The sequence below is a fragment of the Portunus trituberculatus genome, chromosome 46, assembly GCF_017591435.1.
Source record: "Portunus trituberculatus isolate SZX2019 chromosome 46, ASM1759143v1, whole genome shotgun sequence".
In the NCBI taxonomy this organism is placed as follows: domain Eukaryota; kingdom Metazoa; phylum Arthropoda; class Malacostraca; order Decapoda; family Portunidae; genus Portunus; species Portunus trituberculatus.
The window spans coordinates 13,607,258-13,630,486 of NC_059300.1; the positions used below are offsets into that span (position 1 = coordinate 13,607,258).

The 23,229-nt window shown below is 40.9% G+C and overlaps 1 protein-coding gene and 2 long non-coding RNA genes across 12 annotated transcripts in view; 2 read left to right on the forward strand and 1 right to left on the reverse strand.

Annotated features, from left to right (window-relative positions):
* The window catches only part of LOC123520337 (potassium voltage-gated channel protein Shaker-like), a 624,445-nt gene extending 614,944 nt beyond the window's left edge, over window positions 1–9,501 (forward strand). For 8 of the 9 annotated variants that reach the window (XR_006679236.1, XM_045282551.1, XM_045282553.1 and 5 more), the window contains one exon: window positions 911–9,501. The gene's annotated coding sequence lies outside the window, so the exon portion shown is untranslated. Of the gene's footprint in view, window positions 1–884 lie in introns of all 9 variants that reach the window. The other variant, XM_045282547.1, reaches the window with a different exon arrangement.
* Window positions 9,502–10,586: 1,085 nt separating this feature from the next.
* On the forward strand, window positions 10,587–16,551 carry LOC123519983. Of its 2 annotated transcripts, none has more exons than XR_006679143.1 (5): window positions 10,587–10,912; window positions 12,446–12,585; window positions 14,473–14,648; window positions 15,371–15,519; window positions 16,413–16,551. It is a non-coding gene; the product is annotated as an uncharacterized LOC123519983 (long non-coding RNA). The 2 variants fall into 2 exon arrangements; XR_006679142.1 differs by lacking the exon at window positions 16,413–16,551 and having other exon boundaries at window positions 10,623–10,637; window positions 10,820–10,912; window positions 15,371–15,505.
* On the reverse strand, window positions 14,404–23,133 carry LOC123519984. The gene is made up of 4 exons (XR_006679144.1): window positions 21,588–23,133; window positions 17,395–17,614; window positions 16,987–17,083; window positions 14,404–16,539 (listed from the first exon to the last, which is right to left on the reverse strand). It is a non-coding gene; the product is annotated as an uncharacterized LOC123519984 (long non-coding RNA).
* Window positions 23,134–23,229: the final 96 nt, after the last annotated feature.

The following is a 23,229-nucleotide window of genomic DNA, read 5'->3' on the forward strand; positions in this document are numbered from 1 at the left end:
AAGTTGTCAAATGTTTTGCAAAGGAGACTTTCAAGAAGACTTAGATTTGGTATTTTGTCCCTCATGACTTACCACTTACGTAATTGATAACTCCTCGCTGTCTCTATCTGTGTGTGTTTGTACATACGTACAGTACCTATATCGTCAGTAGCAACCTCCATCATGCCACTACAGACCTGAGGCTTCCCATAACATTCTCCGTGCAGGTTTGGTGACTGCCGGCCTATTACAAGCCTGCCCAGCAGTCTCATCTCACCTATCCATCAAGTTATCTCTGTGCTTTGTCTTGTTTTGTCATCATTGCCATTCTGTCACCGGAACTGCTCAGCTACTCTTTGTCCGTCGCATGTTATGCCTTGTTCATGTCCACCTCTTTTTCTTTTGATTGTAGCCAAGATGTCTCCGACATTGGTCTGCTCCATAACCTATGATCGACGTAGGTATAAACCTTAATGATAGCTATACTAAATACAAATGTATTTATTGATTACAGATAAACACATTTTATGAGTAGTAAAGCATTTTGTGGGATAGAAAGATAAGCAGTTAGGTATCAAGTAGTGAGTTTACAGACTATAATTATTGTACATGATCTTATTTTGTTCACAATGGCTCCTGTGTAAATTCCACCCAAGTCAACTCCAATCACAAAAAGAATTAACTTCATAGAACCTTCATCCAAATAAATTTAAACCTCATGATCAATTGATCTGACTAAAGAACCTAACGTAATTCATAATGGAGAGAATTGTTTGAAGGCAAGCCTTGTGGATGGAATGTTTGTGAGAAGCGTCACACTGGGGAGCCTTTATTTACACTGGGGAGCCTTTAGTCTTGCAGTATCCAGCCACGATGTGTGCAGTGATAGAGATGTGATTTTTCAGGTACTAACCCGCTGCCCTCGTTCCAGGTGGCAGGAAGGATTCAAGCAGTGCCAATACTGAGTGCACAAAGTAACTACAAAGTGGGTCAGGCTGCCGCGCCACCTTCACCCTCAAGCGGAGGAGGCATCCCAGAGCAGCACAGGGTCGCGTGGGGTCAGGAGGTCATCCAGCATATTGATTCGAGACAAATTTGAGATGCATTCATTGGTCACCATTAGTTCTTAACATTAGTCAAAGGGGAAAATGTAAATATGATAGTCATTTTCATATTTCAAATTATGTATTTTTGTATAATTCTGCATCTTCTAGAATTCTGGATATTGACTCGCACCTTTCACATTCGGCATTAACAGTGATAATAGTCATGAGTTCAAGAAATAAAACGAAATTTCAGCAACTCGGCTACTCTACAGGGTTGATTGAAAAAGAAAACGGTATCCGGTCCCCCCTCCATTAAAAAAAAAACAAATGGATTGTGAAATTGGGCATTATATTATTAAGTGGAGATCTTAAATGACTCCAACCCAAGACGTCCACTCCTGACCCAGCCAGACCCAAGTGTGGCGAATCAAAACAATGCGAGCGATAGATAGATAGATGAGAGAGAGAGAGAGAGAGAGAGAGAGAGAGAGAGAGAGAGAGAGAGAGAGAGAGAGAGAGACAGAGAGAGAGAGAGAGAGAGATGCTGCAGAGATGAATCGAGAAACGTTTGATGTACTGTACATGTGATAATCCCGTAATCTTTAAATAGTGGAAGAAGATAATGATTAAAAAAAATGACGCAACAAAATTATTCAGAGGATTTTTTTATGCATACGCAGTCATTATTACTATTGTTATTATTATTATTATTATTATTATTATTATTATTATTATTGTCGAGATGATGATGATGATGATGATTAGCTGTTTTGGTGTCAGTTCGGTGATCCGTTGTGAAGTCGGAGTGGTGATTGCGAATGGCGGGACGAAGAGGAATCCAGCCGGCAAGGGGAGAACAATAACAGTGGACTGCTAAGATATTCGTTTGGCAGCTTTCCCCCCATCCCCTTCTTCATTTTTTTCTCTGTTCTAATTCCCTTTTTTTTTTTTTTTACCCTCAATATTTTTCTTTGTTCATTTCAGCCTCCTCCTCCTCCTCCTCCTCCTCCTCCTCCTCCTCCTCCTCCTCCTCCTCCTCCTCCTCCTCTTCGAGTTCATTTTTATAATTAAACAAATTTAGAGACTGCCTCTCTCCCTTTTTTTAATCCCTTCCTTCTGTCTCAAACAAATTCAGAAAATTATTCGCTACCTAACCTGCCCCAGTGACGAACTTCCAAGTACTTCACGCCCTCCTCCTACTGCTCCTCCTCCTCCTCCTCCTCCTCCTCCTCCTCCTCCTCCTCTTCCTCCTCCTTCTCCTCTTCCTCCTCCTCCTCCTCCTTCTCCTCCTCCTCCTCCTCCTGTATCAACATCCCCATGCTACCACCACCATCACCACCGCATACACGTCCCTACTCTTGCTCCGCTTCCCTGTTCTTCTTTCCTTCATCCCACCCTCCATGTCGTACAGGCTAGTTTTCCCTCATTCATCTCTCTCTCTTAGCCTCCTCTTGGTCTACCTGACTTCCCAGAGTGACTCTAGATTGGCCCGCAGACTCTGTGGCGTGTTTCTACTTCCGTCTGAAATCTTGCCCTTCCACTGTCACATCATACATGTGAGAGCGACCCTGGAAAATTCATACATCAAGCTCTGCTTCTCAGGTGATTCACGAGCTTCACGGGGTGTCATAAGAGTCAAGGTCCTCAATGAATACTCGGGGATAGTTGCCTTGTGGTTTATGCCCTGAAGCTGATGCATTGCCTCACCTTCAGACTCTCACTGTAGGAGCATTCTAAGGTAGTGGAACCCATATCTACCTTCCCCCAGCTGCCCAGAGGCTCCTTCTGCATTTACTGTACTACTCCATTTCCTATTTAAGCCTCTATCTATTAACATCTTTTACGACTTTTCCTGCTCTCTATCGCGGTAGCTGACTGTCCCCGGAAGTATTACGCCTCACTCTGGAACTCCAGTGCTCCCACCTTACCCTTGTCGGATGCCAAATCGTCGCAAGACTACGGTAGCAGTATTTTGTGGGCAGATGGGGGTAGGGGTAGTTCTGGGTGATAGGATTGAAAGCCTTTTGGTAACTCCTTAATGAACCTCCCCCCCTTCCTAATGTCATTCCAACTCCTACATCAATTAGAATTTTCCCAGGTTGAACAGCAATAAGGCATAAACAGTCTATTAATACCACTGTAACTTTAAGATTTGTTTTCTGTTCACTCTGCATAATAACAGTTTTTAAATATTAGCTCCTTACAAAGCATTTCATAATATATTGTTGTTCAACTGTTCCCTAATATACATTCTCCTGTGTTAGTCAGTCAAGTGTCGGTATGCTAATGTCACCAAAATCGTCATGTGGTAATGTTACATGCAGTGTCACAACTGATGTAGTGAGTGATAAGAGACTCGCACCGCCACCACTACCACCTACTTCCACGACCCTCCACCAAGGCTAAATCCCGAGCCCACTGTGCAGCCACCAAGTTTCCGGAAGAACCTGAAACATGCGCAAACGGATGGGGAGGAACAACAAACAAATGAGCAACGAATGATGCAGCTGCCGTGATCAGACTTTCGTTACGACAAGCAAGTGGTGATGTTTGTGCCTGAAGCAAATTCTATAAAGCTTTACAAAGAATGTACATATTCGTTATTCTAGTGATCCATTAGTTACTACTAAGAACAATGGCCTGATTGAAGACGGGAGGAAAGGACACTCAACAAGCAGCTGGTGTGTTCTGTGCTGGAAGTAGTAGTAGTGACAGTGGTGGATGAAAGGGTTCGCAAACCTCGACTGAGAGTGTGCAAGGTTGATTATAACGCTCCATGACACGCAGTGCCGGACTGAAAAAAAAGGGGGGATTAGTTTTCAAACCGTCTTTTTCAAACCTGAACTGGATAACTATTAAGATATTCACCAGCGCTGTTCTAAGTGTTGGATAATTTTCGGGTTGTTTCGGTTTTACAGTTTATTGGATGGTTTGAGATGTCAATTCGGTGATGTTGGTACCCCTGTGCGTGAAAATGGCGCAGAAAGATGCTACATTTGTTTCAGTTACCTGGAGTTCAATCCTTGACCTACATCTTGAAGCACGTTTTCTAAGTACCCGCAAGCTGTTGCTCCGCCCTGGCCACCTGCTGACTCAGGGTGGGAGCACGAAACCGCAGAGAGGCTGTCCGAGCTGTCTGCTACGTGAAAACCTGGATGAGTCAAAGCACAACAAATCGGAGCCTATGTAACGCGAAGATAAATCTACAGAAGAATACACATAAGTACAATGATTTTTCCATGCAGACGCAGAATCTTTGGATGTAAACAGCAATACATGAAGTATAATTAAGGGTTTACCAAATCAGCAATGGTTGAAATCATGAACGTTTATCGAGGGAACGAAACACGTGACAGGGTGAGCAGCAGCAGCAGCAGCAGAAGCAGAAGCAGCAACAGCAGTAAGAAGGATTGGAAGTAGTTTTCCTCAAATGGCACGTATCCTCCTAGAGAGCCTCATCCCCTCTCCACTGAAAGAGGTGCCGCCCTATCACTCAGGAAGGATGGTCTTAACTATTGTAAAGCACTGACCTCGGGGATTTCCAGTCAGTGTCGCCGTGCCGCAAGCGTGGTGGTGACGACACTCCTGCACTCTCCGAAGTCTCTAGCTTGCCCTCAGCCCCGGTGCGTCACGTAAGAACCCCTTAAGATGATACCAAAGTTCATCGGCTCCTCAAAATTATTGGTGGTCAATTACTGACAACTGATGAATGATGCCAGAAAGTATAATTTGTAATGATTGTAATAATAGCGCCAGCTTCTTTATTATCATGTGATTTATTGATGATTTTATTCTCAGATTTTAATCGAAATGTGATACTGCCGCAAGTCATCGAAGTGAGAAAATGCAATCTTGTGGTGTTCTTATAATGACGAAGCTAACCTAAGTCCATCTTGTGTGCACTTACTGGTTCATAGGATTGCGGAGAGTTTTTGGCGACAGCTGCTGAGAGGAACAGAAGGAAAAAGCTAAATTTAAGCGCAACGAAGCTGCCATATGAAGGGAGAGTGACCGAAGGTGAAGCATATATGATTGAACTATTAAAAGGAATCCAATACTAACCAGAACCATTTCAGTACACACTGCCCATTCACACCCTGCAGAGACATTTTATGGGGTATCAGCTGCCGAGGTGTATGAAAATGAAAAAAAAAAGACACGTTTTGTGTTCATATCATAACTTTCACCCCTTTGCCTTTGCATCGTTTATGCCCAGATTTCCTAAGTGATGATGTTGGATTGTCTAAACATATCGTTCATTCAAAATATGAAGCCTTGTCCTTTGTGTGAACCGTTCTCACTTATTACATTTTGAAGTTTGTGTCTTCTTTCAGTGTCCATTTATGTTCTTAATTGTGCTGCTTTCCCTTCAGTCATCAATTTAGCCAGACATCTACAGTGTACATAATAAAACTGTAAGTAAGTATGTGGATGACTGTACCCGGTGCTAAATTTCCTTTACAGTCAAGGAAGAGGATGTAAAATAAAATAAAAAATAATAAAAAATTTGCCATTAAGCTATAGGTTACTTGTGTTCCATATCTACAAGTAATGTAGCGCAGGAAGATAAAAACAAGCCTAGGTCAGCAGAGCCCTGTTAGAGCAGATAAGGTATATTAGCTGTTGTAGAGCTTAGGATGAACGTGATGGAAGTCAGACCATTCAAAATAAGATCAAAGAATCCTCGAGATACAACGTCGGTCGCGCAAGGAAGACGACCGGGTGGGAAAGCTTCAAGGTTGATCCACACTTTTTTTTTATTATTCATTATTATAACTGACTACCTCCCTCTGTAAGACTGTAGAACAAACTAGGTGCATTCACTAGTTATCTCCAAGTACTGAGCTCACGAGGATGTGCACTGGTGATTAGAAAAAAAAAATGTATGCATAGGAAGAAAAAGAAAGTAGAATCGATTAGAAATTATAATCCTGAAATATTCCTCCACTCAGCCGCAACAACAAAATTTACGGGAAAAATACGAATCAGTAAAGTTCATCGCAATCGCAGGCTGAGAGAAGAGAAAGAGTACGGAAAACTAGACGATGGACAGTGTTGGCAGGCCCGGAACCTAGGCCGTTGCACGTCACACCTTACTAGTGAAGAGGTGCGCAGTGCCCTGCCTTCGGTCTGTGGGTCTAGAGTAGAGGTAGAAAATCCAGTGAGCCGTTACCCAAATTAATCAACATTATGATAATTTACATAGAACGAAGAAAACTAATGTGACAGTTCGCCTCTCCAAGATCTAACAAGTGCATTGCTTCAGTGTAAATGAGGAAATGCATTCATGTTTTTATATGTTTCTTTCTAAAGTCCTGTATATATTCTGTACATAATTGACTGATTGTTTGTTTTACATTAAGCCTGTTTATTGTTGACGGTTTGAGAATCTTAGATAATTATTTTCTCTTGTTGCTGCATGAGAACTTTGAACAACTTTAACCCAAGTTTTGTGGGCGTGGCCTCTTCTTCCCCGCAGTGCTTGTGATTAGCTGACTGGGAGGAGGCCTCACCAATCAGAACTTAAGAGTGGGCTGCCCGTCCCAAGGCGTCTGCATCTAGTCTCAAGTTTCCTGATCAACTCTTCTCCTTGTTGACTGTCATGTCAGAACCAATAAAAAAGGGGGCGGGCATCCCATCTATTTGCTTCATACTTTATCTAGGAAGAACCTCTAGAGCATTATTTGCTTGCTAGAATACAAAAAAAAATATTGGAATAAGTGACCATTAAACATTTCAGACGGCGGTAGTTCCTTAAATGCTGTAACTTCTTCAGCTATTTACAACTCAGCTTAACCTAGAGAGACAATGCAAGTGATGCAAGGCAGGGGCCGTCTGCTGCCCGTGTGACCCGTGACTCTGGGCCGAGGGAGGCGCTCCAGAGATCAGTGTGCGGTACGTGTGTTGTAGAAGATAATTCCGAGGATACAGTGTTCGTTGTTGCCCGATGGAATGGTGTGAGTTGCACCCTGCGATCCAGTGCTCAACTCACGGGGGCGCCGAACAGAGAGGGTTTATCTGTTTGTGTGCCCTGCTGGAGCTCCCTCCTATGGCTCACTGACAATGATCACGTTGTAATGAGTGTCGGCACTTCCTCTCTTGGGTCCTTTTCTTCATTGTCTTTCGACATTATAAGGTGCCATGTACTCCCAAGTTATCTTACTGGCTCCCTCTTCCCCCTTCTTTATTACATTGTATCTATGTTACTTTGCTTCAGACAGTTGTTTTCTTTGTCCACTCAAGGAAGGAAAATATTGTTAGCAAACTGCAGCTACCAATGAAAATGCCAACTCTTTCCATTCTTTTCAGAATTATTAGTAGTGGTATAGGGTTTCAAATTATTGAGACTTTCTCCATATAACTTTATAATGACTGCCTGTTAATGTATATAATACAAATAAAAGTTGTTGGTTAGATAACATGACAACAATTCATCGTCATCCATTCCAAATCAAAATGAAGGCAGATGACCTGTAATTACGAGATACTAGTCCACCTAATTCCAGGTATTACTGATTAGGCTCTCTCCCTTTCCATATTAACCCCTGTAACCCCTCATGTACTGAGGGCCAGAGGGAGACAACAGAGGCATCTCGCATATTCTCAGGGAGAGTTTCAGATATTATAGTCCTTGTAACTTATCCCTGAAGGCTAATGGCAGAGTTTTGTGTTGTCTCTTGCTGCTCCTCCCCTCTGCTTCTGAGTCAGAGACATCAATGGGTTTCCAGAGTTGCACCGTCTCGGGGGAAGGTGGAGGTTCGCAAGGCACCAATCTGGGCTACGGGCTCCACTTTCTCCTTCTCATACATGTGAACCAACCATTGAATGTCTCTGTGATAATCAAGAGAACCTCACCTGTTAAATTTTTTACGTAATTTTTAATCTACATAACCCATTGGCTTATTCGATGAATAACCTCTGAAAACATAAATCATTAAAATTAATAATCAGAGTACATCACATACGAATGAAATTTAACTGTGTGAAGAAAAGTTGCGGTGTTAAAATTTAGTTTATTGAAGCACATTACTGGACCATTGTGCTTCAACGGCTATATATATATATATATATATATATATATATATATATATATATATATATATATATATATATATATATATATATAATATGTATATATATTTTTTCTTTTTTTTATGTATCTGCGTGAGCATGAAGGCCAGACCCTCCCTGTCTCTCCCTCTGTTTCCCTGGCGGAAGCCCCCAAGTACCAACAAAGGGTTGACGCTTCCATGACACGCCTGACCTCCATGCTCCACACATTACCAGTGGCATATTCAGGCTTCAAGGTAATTCTTTTCGACTGCTTTGAAAATCACGTTTGACTCTGCCAACACAAAACCGTTTCATTTTAATAAGGGGGGATGTTATATGCTACAAGTTTTCATGAACTGTAACTTTACAAATAAATATATACGTACACAATATTAAAAAAATAAAAACAATACTAATGAATAAACGCCAGAATTTGCCACTTAAGCATCAATCTGAAGCAAACACGTATAAGATTTGCGGATATAACTTAGCACATCCCATTCAGCCGTTACCTGTGCCTTCTATCCAAAGCTTCCATGGAGCGACGTGGGTCCCGACTCTCGGCCTCACCTCGGTGCCAGGAAGTCAAGTATTTTATCATTTTCTTCATATAGTAATTCATACGCCAATCAGCTTACAGATTTAGACGCTCAATTTTTTCTTGACTGGATTGAGGTGCTGTTTGAGAGTCTGGACCAAAGCCTTGTTCAACGCGCCCTTCTCATCATCATGCATTACGTCAACTATAAGATTTGTCTGTGTGTGCGTGTGTGTGTGTGCATATATATATATATATATATATATATATATATATATATATATATATATATATATATATATATATATATATATATATATATATATGCATGCACTCCACTGTAAAGAAAATAAATGACTCAATAAGAAATGAATTGCCAAGATTGAGATATAGAAGGTAAAAGAGAGAAGAGAGGCGCCTCGTTGAAGTTGGCTGTGACCCGGGTCAGCGCTCCACTAACCCTGTGTGATGGGAGACCAGAGCTGCGTCTACACAGGTGACAAGGTGAGCCGCGGCGAGCCTTGCCTCACCACTCTAATCAAATTTATGGTCCAATTTTTACTATGAAAGGTTTGAAAATACAATTTAACATTAAAATTACCGTCACATTTGTTTTACTCTAATAAATATGGATGCGACGCCTGTGTTTACAGTCTTTGCCTTCAAGTTATGCGATTTTCAGGTGACGTTCTCTGTATTAAAGAAAAGTACTAGGTATTTAATATTTCTTCCTTGCTATTAAGGTCCATTGTTGTATAAGATTATGAAAAGATTTGGACCTTGGTAGCTGCAGGATGGACTGGATTCATTGAATCCCCTCATTATTTTGATCTTGTATCAAAGTGTGTGCTTTTTCATGCCAATAAACTAAGAAACCAGTTAAAATTTAGTTTTTCTAGAATCTTTCACAATAAGTATATTCTTGGCACTGATAGATTAGAACAAAATTTTATAGGATAGCTCAGCGTGTGTCATTTTTGTGTCGGATTTTCCACCGTGTGTGTGTGTGTGCGTGTGTGTGTGTGTGTGTGTGTGTATGAGAGAGAGAGAGAGAGAGAGAGAGAGAGAGAGAGAGAGAGAGAGAGAGAGAGAATGTATGCTTTAACTGAACAGACTCACGAGTGAAAAGAGAGTGTTCCTTGCCTCGAAAGTTATAAGTACGGTCACCAGTTGAGATAATCCATAGTTTATGTCACGTTAAACGCCGAGCCGTGAAAAGTTAGGAACCAGACTACACCCTGATTAGCCAATACGTGATCTATACACACACTGTTATCAGGTTGACAACTGACCTATACTGCATTTCATATTATGTTCCTCCATGTCTACCAAACTGCATACTAGTACATTGCCCATTCTTTCAGCAGATTGTGTGTTACGGCATGAATAGCTTTGTAACCACCGGGCATTAAAACTGTTGCTGACTGTTCAGTAACAAATTCAGCAAGTGTTTAGAAGATACAGATGTAGAGTATGACCCATTCCAGATGGATATACAGTATAGCCCAGCACAGTGAGGAGGTATTAAAGATAATGAATAGGATCAGGATTAAATACTCCTTTAAATCTTAGCAATTTCGTAGTTCTAGAATTTATATGAAATAAGCCAAGATCAAGGATATTTCAAACTAAAAATTGAAAGGTACAAGCAATCAAATTACCTTCCAAATCAACCAAAAACATGATAAGGTTCACGAGATATTCATTAATCTCTCTCTCTCTCTCTCTCTCTCTCTCTCTCTCTCTCTCTCTCTCTCTCTCTCTCTCTCTCTCTCAATGTTAGGTCTGTATGAATGTCAATACATACACTGGGTGAGAGGAGGTTGTCACAAAGCAAAACATAATTGACGTTACACTTGCCCGGCACGACAAGGTGCGCGAGGCCGTGGATAGTGGGCGCTGCTTGTCACGTGCCCTGCGTGGTGCACGTGCGCGGCAACAGTCAGACGTGAGGTGTTGAGAGGTGTTAAGTGCGTCAAGTTGTTCCCTGCATAAGCTTATTTTATATCTCATTCGTAAGGGTAAATCATTCTAAGATGTGTTGAAAGATTCACAGAATCTGAAGGTAGAAAAACTATATGACTGTAATCATTGGTATAAACAATATTTGCATTGAGGTCTAAAGGGTTTCCCAGAACGGCAGCGTCAGCTGAGCCTAATGGTGAAGTGTACAACTTGTACTGACGGAATCTTTCCACGGCAGGAATGTAACAGTTTTCAGAATAAAGGAGCACTACGCAAGCAAGAGTAAAATCAAGAAACGCCAGGAGCAGACCCAAACAGTGGACCCAAACAGGTAAGTGTTGTGTGTAGAAATAGTGTTTAGGTATTGTCCTTGCATGGGATGGAAGAGTTAACCTCTGTCAGTTTCACAGGCTGCTGTCAGCTCTTAACAGTAGCACAAGGCAGTATACGAGTATATCATGACGTCAGAATATTTAAAAGTATCATTTAGGGCATATTCGCTGGCATCATTTGGGGACAGCTTGTCTGTCACTGAGGAACCCTCCAGGCAGTAGTGGCGGTGGTGGAGACTATACGTTAGGACGATCACACAGTCTGCAGGTGAACTAGTGAGACATCTCCCCTGCCTTTACAGCGATCTGTAACCCAGTCAAAGCCGAGCTGTTACAACAGTGTGTCTGCAAAACAGGAGTCTGTGGCGGCGACACCTCGGAGGAGAAAGACGAAAGTGGTCATGGTGCTGTATGGATACACTGAGCACGCCTAGCATTCATGCAGCGGAGGATAAGGAGGAGAGTGACAGAATGTATGATGCACTTGTAGTGAGGGAAGAAGAATGTGGCATCCTTCGGTAGTCCACCCTACCATAAACAGCGATGTCAGCATGAGAGGGAATCTACAGAAATCATATGGAGAGGGAGTGTTCCTAGGCTGATGCAGGATTTGGATGAGTGACCCGAGTCTAGTTGTGTAGATGAGTCACACATCGCGCCACCCTGTTATTGGTGACAGGATAATTACAGCCAACAGGAGTGCCTGTATCAGCTCGCAGTACGGATGGAGAGGTTCGCCTGTGGGCAGGGTCGGTTGCTAGTGTGGGCGAGAGTGCGGATAGCCAGGGTGATCTGTGGTAGCCACGGATTGCTACTGAGAGCATCAGTGTCCTGGATCAGTGCCCGCTGTAGTCTCCTCTGCGCTGCGCCCCCCGCGTCATGTAGCATCACTCTGGCCGTATGTCGCGTAGCCGTGTGTAACGAAGATGTAGTGTGGTTGGTGTGATATGTGGCACGATGTGGCTTTGTGTCCATGGCGCAGCTGGATGCAATGTATGGTATCATGGTATCGTGTGGTAGTGCAGGTGGTGGTTAGTTTTGGTGTCTCGGTGCTTCAGTCGCAGCCTTCAGCTGGCAAGCCACTGAACCTTATAGCAGGTTAGTTCCAGGGATGACTAGATCCTTGAGGTCTTTTCACCTTCGTCCTCTGCCCAGGTAAGTTCTCTTTTCGTGTTGTGAAGCGTGATGGTATTCAAGATTTCATTAGCTGTGTTTTGATAGAGCGTGTAATTTCATTAATGATACAGTTGTTGAGGTTGTGAAGTCATAAGTGAGCCTCCTTTACGTGTTCTCTTGTGTGGACATATAAAGAGAAGACCTTTCATTGATGTGGGTGTTATTGAAAGTGGTGTTCGTGTAGAATTTTTTGTTATAAGTGACATTAAAATTAACTATTCATGATAAGTAAGATAAGATAGTTGACATTTATGCTTAGATGTAAAGCTCTACAGTAAAATGTTCCATGCGTTTCATTCCTTTACAACTTGTTTACTTCGCTGTACTAAGCAGTGTAATAATGGGTTTTGTTTCAGGATGTGCGGTAAATGGACAGATTGAGGTAGCCGTGAGTGAGCGATGGCAGGCTGACGTGGGGGTGGCCGTGATCCCGTCGTTCGGTGGTTCTGTGGTGAATCCCGTGATATCAGAGGTGCCTTTCTCATGGTCTGCCAAGGTGAGGGGCCTTTAGAGTGTTTAAAATGGATATCTTTCATCAGGAATGTTCTCCAAGGCTGCAGTGATTAGAGTTTGTGTTTAGGTTTCATGGGTGATGGTTGTTAGTGAGTGAAGTCCTAATTAGTGTATTTGGTATAAAGAATCGATGAAGTATCTTGGTCTTAATATTTCATTAGTTAAGTTGGTTGTTCCTTGTTGCTACGAAGTCTTAATAGTCAAGCTGGTTATTCCTTGTTACTACGTATTAATCAAGCTGGTTATTCCTTGTTACTACTTATTAGTCAAGCTGGCTGTTCCCTGTTACTTGGTAGTATTAATCATGCTGGTTGTTCCTTGTTACTACATAATTAAGCCATGGTGATTGTTCCTTGTTACTAATTACTAGTCATGCTGGTTGTTCCTTGTTCCTCTAGTCATGCTGATTGTTAAAAATATGTCTAGGAGGAAATGATCGGGAACCTGAGGGTGACATCGCTAACAAAGGATCGGTAGTGAATTGGTTGGTGGGGTACTTAGCCATCTGATTGGTAAGTAGGATGGAAAGAAATGATGGGTCTGTACAAGCTTGGAAGAGATATGTCCAATGAAGAGTGGATATAGTGAACTCGTCCAGTAATCTCTCACGCAACGCTCACACGCAACGCACTCACACACACGTCGGGTAATCACACACGCAACGCAACCACACGCACACGCACGCTCACACAACGCAACTACATACGCCCACGCAGGCTCACACGCAGCGCAACCACACGCACACCCAGGCTCACGCAGCGCAACCACACGCAGGCTCACACGCAGCGGAACCACACGCACACGAAGGCTCACACGCACACGCAGCGCAACCACACGCACACGCAGGCTCACACGCAGCGCAACCACACGCACACGCAGGCTCACACACAGCGCAACCACACGCACACGCAGGCTCACACGCATCGCAACCACAAGCGCACGCAGGCTCACACGCAACGCAACCACGCACACGCAGGCTCACACGCAACGCAACCACGCACACGCAGGCTCACACGCAACGCAACCACACGCACACTCAGGCTCACTTGCAACGCAACCACAAGCACACGCAGGCTCACACGCTTCGCACGCACGTACACGCAGGCTCGCACGCACGCTCACACGAAACGCAACACACTCACCTGTGAGTGCGTATGTGGTTTGCCGACGTTTCATTGTGGTCCGTTAGTAAGATTCCCATTGTTATCATTATAGTGGTTTTATTCCCAGACGGAAGAATGATTGGGCATTGGCAGAGTGGGAATTCCCAGTGAGCTGCCTTGTCACGTCTCCATAGATATATTTGTATCAATTTTAACACCTTAGTAAAATAGACAGGCAACTCTTCCATACTCCAGCCCTCCCCTTTCTCTCTGCCTCTATTCGTAGCTTTGCGTGGTTTGGTAAACTACTTTGATTAGAAAACTGTAATATATATATATATATATATATATATATATATATATATATATATATATATATATATATATATATATATATATATATATATATATATATATATATATATATATATATATATATATATATATATATATATATATATATATATATATATATATATATATATATATATATATATATATATATTAGACGAATTGTGGTACGTGACAGTTAAGTGCTTCAATCTTCAGAGTAAAACGGCTTCATTCAAGGCTTTGAGAAACTTGCTTGGTTAATTAGCCTACGTTTTGTATAGTAACTTTCACATGTCCTTTGACTAGGAATTAGTTAATAAATGAACTCTTGAAATGCAAGGTTTTGGGATATTAAAAGTAAAGAATAAAGGGAAATCTTTATTTACAGTGGATGATGAAATAAACCATCAATAACTATCAATAAAATGTTGCAGGGAGACTACTTAATGGTGGAAGCAGAAGCAGGCAGAAGTATGCTTTGGGTCAACCTGGACCATGTTGTAGAGAAGACTGAAGAATGTGGTGGATGGTGTAGTCAGAACCTCAAGACAAGAATGTGGCATTTATGGGTGTCCTGCAGAGACCAACACAATGCAAGAGGAACATACAGGTAGTGGAAGAAAAAGGGCAAGTTAAGCGGCGTGTTGGGCATGCAGAGGATGGGTTCTGGATGGTATAGAAGAGGTGTTTGGGGTGAGATTAGGATGAGTGACACTGGAGACCAAAGAAAGTAAATAAAAGTAAGAAGAAAGGTCTATCTATGGAGTGCAAATGGAAGCAAATGAAGTGCATGAAAATGACAGGCAAGAATGCATTTTAAGTTGTGTGGGGGATGAGAATGGCTGGGAGCAATCAAAATGAGCATGAATGGGTTGTGATAAGAGGAGGTAGAGTGGAAACTGACGTGAGACAAAGGAAGATTAAAATGGTAGTCTGTAGAACTGAATGATTAGGAGATGGAATGAAAGAATACTCTGGAATGAATGGTACAAAGACAAAGATGCCACAATGTATGGAAGGTGGTATGATTAATGCAAGGAAATACTGATGGTCTTAGTTGAGCAGCAAAATATGATACATGGGAGAGGAAGAGAACCTCATTTGGTGCTGGAGCGAGTTAGGAGAGAGAAACAAAAGTTGCAAGTGATTGTTACAGAATTGAGGCATAATAGGAATGAAAAAAAGGAAGACAGGTAGAAGGAATAATGGATGGTAAAGTACTGCTGGGACTGTTTAGAAATTATGATAGAGCATGTGAAAGAGTGTGCAGAGGCATGACATATGTAGAACAATTAATATTGAAATATTATATAACTTGTTTTTCTTCTACAGAGTAGCTGATCCATAAGCCTTGTCCAGGAGTCCTCCCAAGCCACCTGTAGCTTCAAGATCAAGGCAGCAGCAGCAGCGGTGACACCAGAATGAAAGAGAAACTAGGAAGAGGGTGTGTGAATGTAAGCAGAAGAGGAGGCAAGTACTGGGTAAGAGGATGTATGAAGATTGGGTGTGAATGTGAGAGAATGGGACATTGGAAAATTTGAGAATGTGAACAAAGGAACTCGGTAAGTGGCATTTCGACACAGGAATGACTGTGAGACGCCTGAGGGATGATAGTGGACGGTAGTGACTATGTGATGATCAGAAAGTACAGGACAGAGTAGGAGGTTGAGTAGCTTTTGTGTATAGAAAGGAAAGGAATTTTAATTAAGAGTATAAAACTAGATATAAGAAACAGTGCCATGAGAGGATATTTTAGCTGTTGAGGTAGAGTACATAAGTGAGCATAGTAAGTATGAAAGATTGCTGGTAACTGTGGTGTACATGATAGTAGCGAGTGACCGAGAACAGCAGGAAGTTTGGTATTTCCAAGACAGAGTATGCTGGAGTGAGGGTGGTTGTTTTGGATATATATATGCACATATAGGTATACTAGGTAAGGAAATGAATAGATATGCTTAATGGTTTTGATGGACTGAGTGCAAAATTAGTTAGCATAATGCACACACAATGGTTAGATATGCACTAGGGGATATTGAAACACATTAGCTAAAGAGTGAAAGCAGACTGGGTAGAGTGAAAAGGAGTTAAGCGATTTGGAGGAACTGGCTGCCAGAATGAGAAGCATGAATGCAGCAGTAGGTGTTAGTCAAGAGTGAATTGGCAGATGAGCTCAGAAGTCTGGATGTTGTAGATGGGTATGGAAGAGTCTTCTAAGTGTAGAATTTAGCAGTGAGAACAATAAGGTAACGGTTGTTGCTAGGACTGTGGAGACAAGTGCAAAGGATGAAGGAAGCTGTGAAAAAGTTCTTGAAGAGAATGTGGCATCCTAGATGTCTGGTCTGCAATTTGCTGGTCTTTATCTTTTTCCCTACAGGAGCTGTGGACAAAAAGGCCTGCATCAGAAGAAATCCTGACCAAGATCAAGCAGCAGCAGCAGCAGTGTCCATGGAGGTCTTCAGTTGGCCTTGGACAAGGTTTCCTCTCCTATCCATGCACAACACCTGTAGAGTAACAAAATGTCAGACTTGGTTTTAGCCACTAGTTTGTGGTAAACAAGCTTCCATGTTATAAGAGTTCAGAGGACTCCCACTTTTACTTTTTTTTTTTTTAATAAATTTTCTTGCTGGAATATTATAAGGCCCATCTGGGAAAGAATCCCATACCTGGGAAAAAAGAGGGATCTAGAACTGATAACAAGGGAGGGAAGGAAAAAAGAATTAAGTAGAGAGATCTAAGAGACTGACATAATGAGGGAGGGGATGAGGGATAGGGGGGCGGATAGGAGGAGGGAACAAATTTATAAGCAGAATAATGTTACAGCGACAGGAAAGGAAAGCCATCCACACTTTCTTTCTCCTGCCACCTACTTCAGGGTGAGCTGAGGGCTGCCCAGCTCCGCCTAGCTCCTGCCACCTACAATCAGGGTGAGGGCCATGATAGCAAGATACCTTCTGACTCGAGGGTTGTGTATCCTCCTACCAAGAGCTCTGCAAGATGGTGTAGTCCTCTACTCAAGGGTTGTGTATCCTCCTGCCAAGAGCTCCTCTGCAAGATGAGAGTAAATTAAGCACTGAAAGACGAGATGTTGCAATAATGACAAAAACAAACCAACAAACACTATTTCACAATCATATGAAGACTAAAATCTATGATTGATAGATTGTGAAGACTAAAATATAAAATAGGAACTAAAATATATGATAGATTGTGAAGACTAAAATATAAAATAGGAATTGTGAAGACTAAAATATAAAATAGGAACTAATCTTATGAAGACTAAAATATAAAATAGGAACTAAAATATAACAAAATATATATATATATAAAATAGGAATATATAAAAAATAGGAACTGACCGTCAAAGATTTGATGAGATATTGTGAGGCCTGAGAAGCACTATTTCACGGACTTTAGGAATATATCGGGTACTTGGACACAAACATCACACCTGAGCAGCAGCAACTTCTATGGTCTCTTGAGGTGCCTGGCATGACCTCAAACCAGTGTTACCAGGGGCAGAGCCCAACACTGGCCTAAGCTGATGGCCCCAGTGCAGAGAGACAGTGACTGCTGGGTCTGTGGATTGAGACTGGTGGTGGTGAAATACTCCTAAATTGAAGGATATATTGTATTTTGATTATCATCTTTTGCATGAGATAAGAATATATGATGCAATAATTCACTAACTAAACAAGAATCAAGAAGAAAGCAAAGCAAGAAAAAGACAAGCATACACATTTGTCAGAAATATAAGTCTGAACACATGAAACACAGCAACACAAAAATCAATAACTTGACATCAAAAGTATTTATCATCACCCACTGAAAAACAAAAAAACAATTAAATTGAAAAAATTATGCTACTCGCCAAGCAGGTATGGTTGACCAAACCCACTGCTGAATTTCCAGCTTGACTGAGTTCAGAAATGTCTCCCACAACACTATGGAAGTCTCCACTAGTATAGGACGACAATGCTGCCACCTCTTGTGTGTTAGTTGGGATGGCATGGAATCTCCTTGTCACACAACCAATAGTTTCTGGTTCTGTTTGTCACACCACTAATTTCCTCTAATTTCCTCTGTGGAAGCCTGTCATCATGCATCTAAAACAGGTTTTAAGGGTCTATGAACACCCTTTCCTTCCTCAGACCACTGCCATGTGCTAATCCCATTTATATTTCCATACCTCAATCTCAGTCCCTCCTCAGGACACTGTCATGTGCTAGTGCCACTAGCATCTAATCAACAAGATGCTATAAGTATTCACTGAAGGGAGGAGTGAAGGAGAAATAGAAATTTGAAAGGGAGATAGAAAGGTGAATCAGCAAGGACATCTTGGAGCCAAGGCAGAAAGTTGTGGAAGGACTACTGCCTTTGATGGCAATGATATATAACCTATGAAGAGTAAAAGTAAGGCCAAGACAGACAGCTGTATTTCAAGGTACTGCCATTACCAAGAGTGGAGAAGAGGTACAAGTGAAGCAAAGTATGTATGTATGTAACTATAGTGGAAGAAAAGTGCAGTGATAAATGTGCACTCTCCTAACATGTTGATGGGATTCCTTGACATCTAGATATAAGAAGATTGACATAACTATCAGAAGATGAAGAGAGTAATGAGGAATGAAGCAAGTGTGAAGTGGTGGATATTGGTGAAGAAAGAATGAAAGAATGATATGGCACTGAAGTGATTGCACAAATTGTTGTCAATATGAGAGGAGCATGTAGTGTGAACAGAATGGTTAGGGATAATTAAGGTGCAAATAGTTGGACATATTTGAAAATAGGTAACAATGGAGGGAGCAATGTTGGCAGAGAGCAGGACAGTCTGTTGGTCATTCTACTATAGTGAGATTGTCATGGCCATGTCTGTTGGCACTGGCTACCTATGACAATTCAGGAGCTTTGTAATCAGCATTGGGAGACTGTCAGGATATTGGGAGGAGTCCTGCTGTGGCTTAAGGATGCCTGGTGACTCAGTCCATCCAGCAACCTGGGGCAGAGAGGTGGCTTAGGTCACTGGTTTTTTTTCTTCCATGTACACACTAAAAAGGGGGAAAATGTCTCTTATAAAACAATAATACATAAAACTAGTGTCGACCGGGGGAAATCGGACCGTCCAACGAACCGGTACAATTCGGACCGCCTCGTTCATATTTACAATAAATTATTCATATATAAATTTATTTTTGAAGTTTTGAGCATTTCACGACAGAAAGTAACTATTTTCACATTTCTTGTGCAGGTTTGATAAAAAAAAAATCGATACAGGAAAGAAATTACAATTATATGACTGAAAGCACGGAATCGTAGCCAAAAAAAAAAAAAAAAGGGCGGCAAAGTTTGTTTACCAAATCAGCTGTTTTGGCAAACTTTGTTGTGGCGGTCAGATGCGGCCAACTATTCTCTTCCAAATTGATGATTATAGAGTGTTTTACCTCTACTTTAACATGATTTCATCAGCAATACTTTATTTAGCTTCGTTTTCTCACAATTAATGCTCACTTTTTGGTTTAATTTATCCCGGTAAGGAAAATGCGGCAGGGGGAAATCGAACCGGTAGTTTTTAGTGTGCAATTCTTTATATTTTGAGAATAAGCATTAATATTTTGCCCTGTGCCATCTTTGGCTTATAAAGGGGATTGCTTAGACTCATTATATACCCAATAATAATTATTAGGATAATTAGGGTAATTTAGGGAAATTTTTAATGAAGATTATAAGCCTATAAAGGACATAAAAAAGCTAGGAATTGTCCGCTCACACTCTCTCTACAGGCTAGCGAGCGATAGCAAGCTTAATAATCTATAGAAAAATGAATGTGGAAACCAATGAGCAGTATTTTTATACAAAAAATCAGCTCCCTGTTGCTCGCTAGCCTGCAGAATGGGAAGGAAAATTAACGTGACCAGTCTTTTGACACCCTGAGCCTATACCCTGTTTTTTACTCAGCTGATCCTCTTTCGTCTGCTAGGAGTGCCCATTAGTAATATACATGCATATAATCTGCTTATTATATGCTTATGTATCACTTCATAGGGACCTTATAAAGGATCAGCTGAGAAAAAACTAGGTACAGAATAGCTACACACAGTGATGATTTTTTTTTCCCTTCTTTTTAGGATGAAAATAATCAATAACAATGGCTAGAACTTACAAAAGAAAGACTGCTGAGGATCCAGAAAGATGTGATAGACTCAGAGATGCCATGAGAGCAGTGAACAGGAAATCACACTCAATAAACAAGGCTGCTAAGGAAATCACACTCAATAAACAAGGCTGCTAAAGTGTACAAAGTCAGTAAAGCAACCCTTTTAAGATACTTGGCACACAATAAGAACACCCTCTCTGAAACTGTAAATGAAGACACTAGCCTAGAGTGTCTTCTTGTTGGTCATCCTCACAACCTCCCTCAGGAATGTGAAGTGGAGTTAGCTCAGTGCTTAACAATAATGGCTAAATGGGGTTTTGGATTAACTCCAGTACCTTTCACATTCGGAATAATCTCCTTACTGAATACAATAACTTCAAGTGTTACACCAAAACATTGGCTAAAGTGGCCAAGTAAATGAGTGGGCTATGTAGTCTATGAGTAACAATTTTTTGTTCTACACTGTTTCTTGCCATTGATTTTGTTATTTTGAATGTGAAAGGCTCAATGTTTATGAAATATATAAAACATTTAATTTTTTTGAGGAATTATATCCATGTTTATATATATATATATATATATATATATATATATATATATATATATATATATATATATATATATATATATATATATTTTTTTTTTTTTTTTTTTTTTTTTTATAAAGGGTGGTTCAAATTACCCCATGGGTGGTTCAGTTTACACCGGTGGGGGGGTTCACATTACCCCATTTTTTTTATAACTGTGAATCACACTTATTACTTCAAAGCTGAAGAATCTGCTATGAATGATTTTTTTTTTTTTTTTTTTTTTTTTTTTTAGTGATTTAAAGGTAATAACTTGCTTATATTTACAGAAAATGTTTGTAAGTTTATATTAATAAATGTGGGAACAGTATCAAAGTTTGTCAAAACCTGGTCCAAATTACCCTAGTCAACACTACTGAACTTAAATGGACTCATCTTTGGTCTCTCACACCTGTTCAAGCTCTTGCTCTCCTTTCCATCCATCCCCTTCCCTCCATTCCTTTCCCACTCCTCACAACCTTTCACCCACTCTACACATAGCTAGGCTTGCATCTTCTCACACTCATGATCTTAGACTATTCTTCTATTGGTCATTCATCTAACATTTCAATGCTTTCTACTTGAACATTCCTGGAAAATCTTCATAAATCATTCTAATTGCATTTTATAATGCTACAGAATCAGTTCTCAAAAGAGAAATAAGCATTTACCATTAGCTAGCAGAATAAGACAGGATAGTTGACCCAGCTTTATATCACTGTTACTATAGATGGAACAATTGTCAGCACGTTACCCAGTGTTATCCTACTAGTTTATGGTATATGCTTACTTATGCAGTAAATAGACTAAAATGACTGAAACCTCGTCCTACCTTTGAGAACACACTACCCTCCAGCTGGAACTGTCATGGAGTGTTCTGGAATCCTTCCCAAAGGCATTCCCCACCATTGTCCCTCACCCTGGGACCTGATGCTTGACCTGGAGCAGCCTCACCTCCCTCTGTACCCCGGCCATGAGTCACACTGCTCGCTTATCTCCACAGTCCTGTGCAGTCTTGGAGGTTGGACAAGAGGAACTCCTGGAAGAGTTTCATTATCATTATCTTTGTTTATTTGAACTTGTACTTTTATATAAATATACTGCAGCCATTGTTCGACTGCATTTCCCTGCCACCTTTCTCTACCAATTGTACTTCTCAAACAACAATTGAAAATGACCAATAGAATTGTTAGATATCAAAGATAACACACAGGATGAGATTCACCTTAACCAAAGAATAAAGTTGGTAATTCTTTACAAGAGCTCTGATAGATTTTATTTTTCTTACTCTATTTTTAGATGTATGTCAATGCTTTTGTTAAAATATAATTACAATAAATACACACACTATCAGAGTTGGCATTAAGAAAAAAATATGGTCAATTTGCAGTTTCATCCAACCATGGAATCTCTGATGTGACTTTTGTTTTTCTGGTGAGAAATCTAGTGAATTGATTGATGGTATATGCCATTTCCATCACAAATGTATATTCTTCAAGTTAAGTTCGAATTTTTCAGTTCTCACTTATGCCTACCTCCCATTCTCAACTATCTTGGGGGATCTGTGGGAAATCTGAGTTTTTGGGTGAGGGGGACATTAAATTGAGTAATGTGCATTGCAAAAAGATATCAGTAATCAACAAAATCACATAAATGCGGTTGGCTGTGATGACAGCAAACCTTGCTATTAATGTTGAGCAGCGCTGCCAACAATTCACTACCCCTGGATTTGGGTCCATTGCAAAGGCTATCCCCTAAGAGTTACTAACCAAACTCAACATTATAACTTCGACTTAATGCATATCAAAAAATTATTGGTTGGGAGAAACTATAAATTGTCCACAGAAAACATTACAAGATCTTCTAGAAATGTTGGGTTTGGTTTGTAACTTGAGGCAAGGTTGTGGGTAGCAGCCCCGCTGGCTAAAAGGTTTTAATGTTAGGATTTATTTAGTAACCCCTGAGGGCATCTAGGAGGGCACAGCCCCCCCCTCCCCCTAGCAAGGTTATAATGTTGGGTTTGGTTAGTTAGCTTTTGGGGTTTTCATTTAATGTATTGGATACAGCCAGAAACCTAGTGAATCATTGGCAACACTGCTTAGCAATAACAAAGCACTGCTTGCTGCCAGCGCCACCACCAACAAAGTATTTTCAGAGATTTTTTGTTATTTTGTTGATTTTCAACTTCTTTTGGCAACACACATTGCTCAATTTAATGTTTTCCCACCCAAAAACCCCAATTTCCCACAGATCCCCCCAAGATTGTTAGGGATACGAGGAAGGCATAAGTTAGAGTTGAAAAAAGTCATGACTTGAAAAATATTCATTCGTAACAAAAATCATATACATTATCAATCAATTCTCTGATAAATTCTGGAATTTCCTACCTGCTTCTGTATTTCCATCTTCTTACGACTTGATTTCTTTCAAGAGGGAGGTTTCAAGACATTTGTCCCTTTCTTTCAGCTGACTCT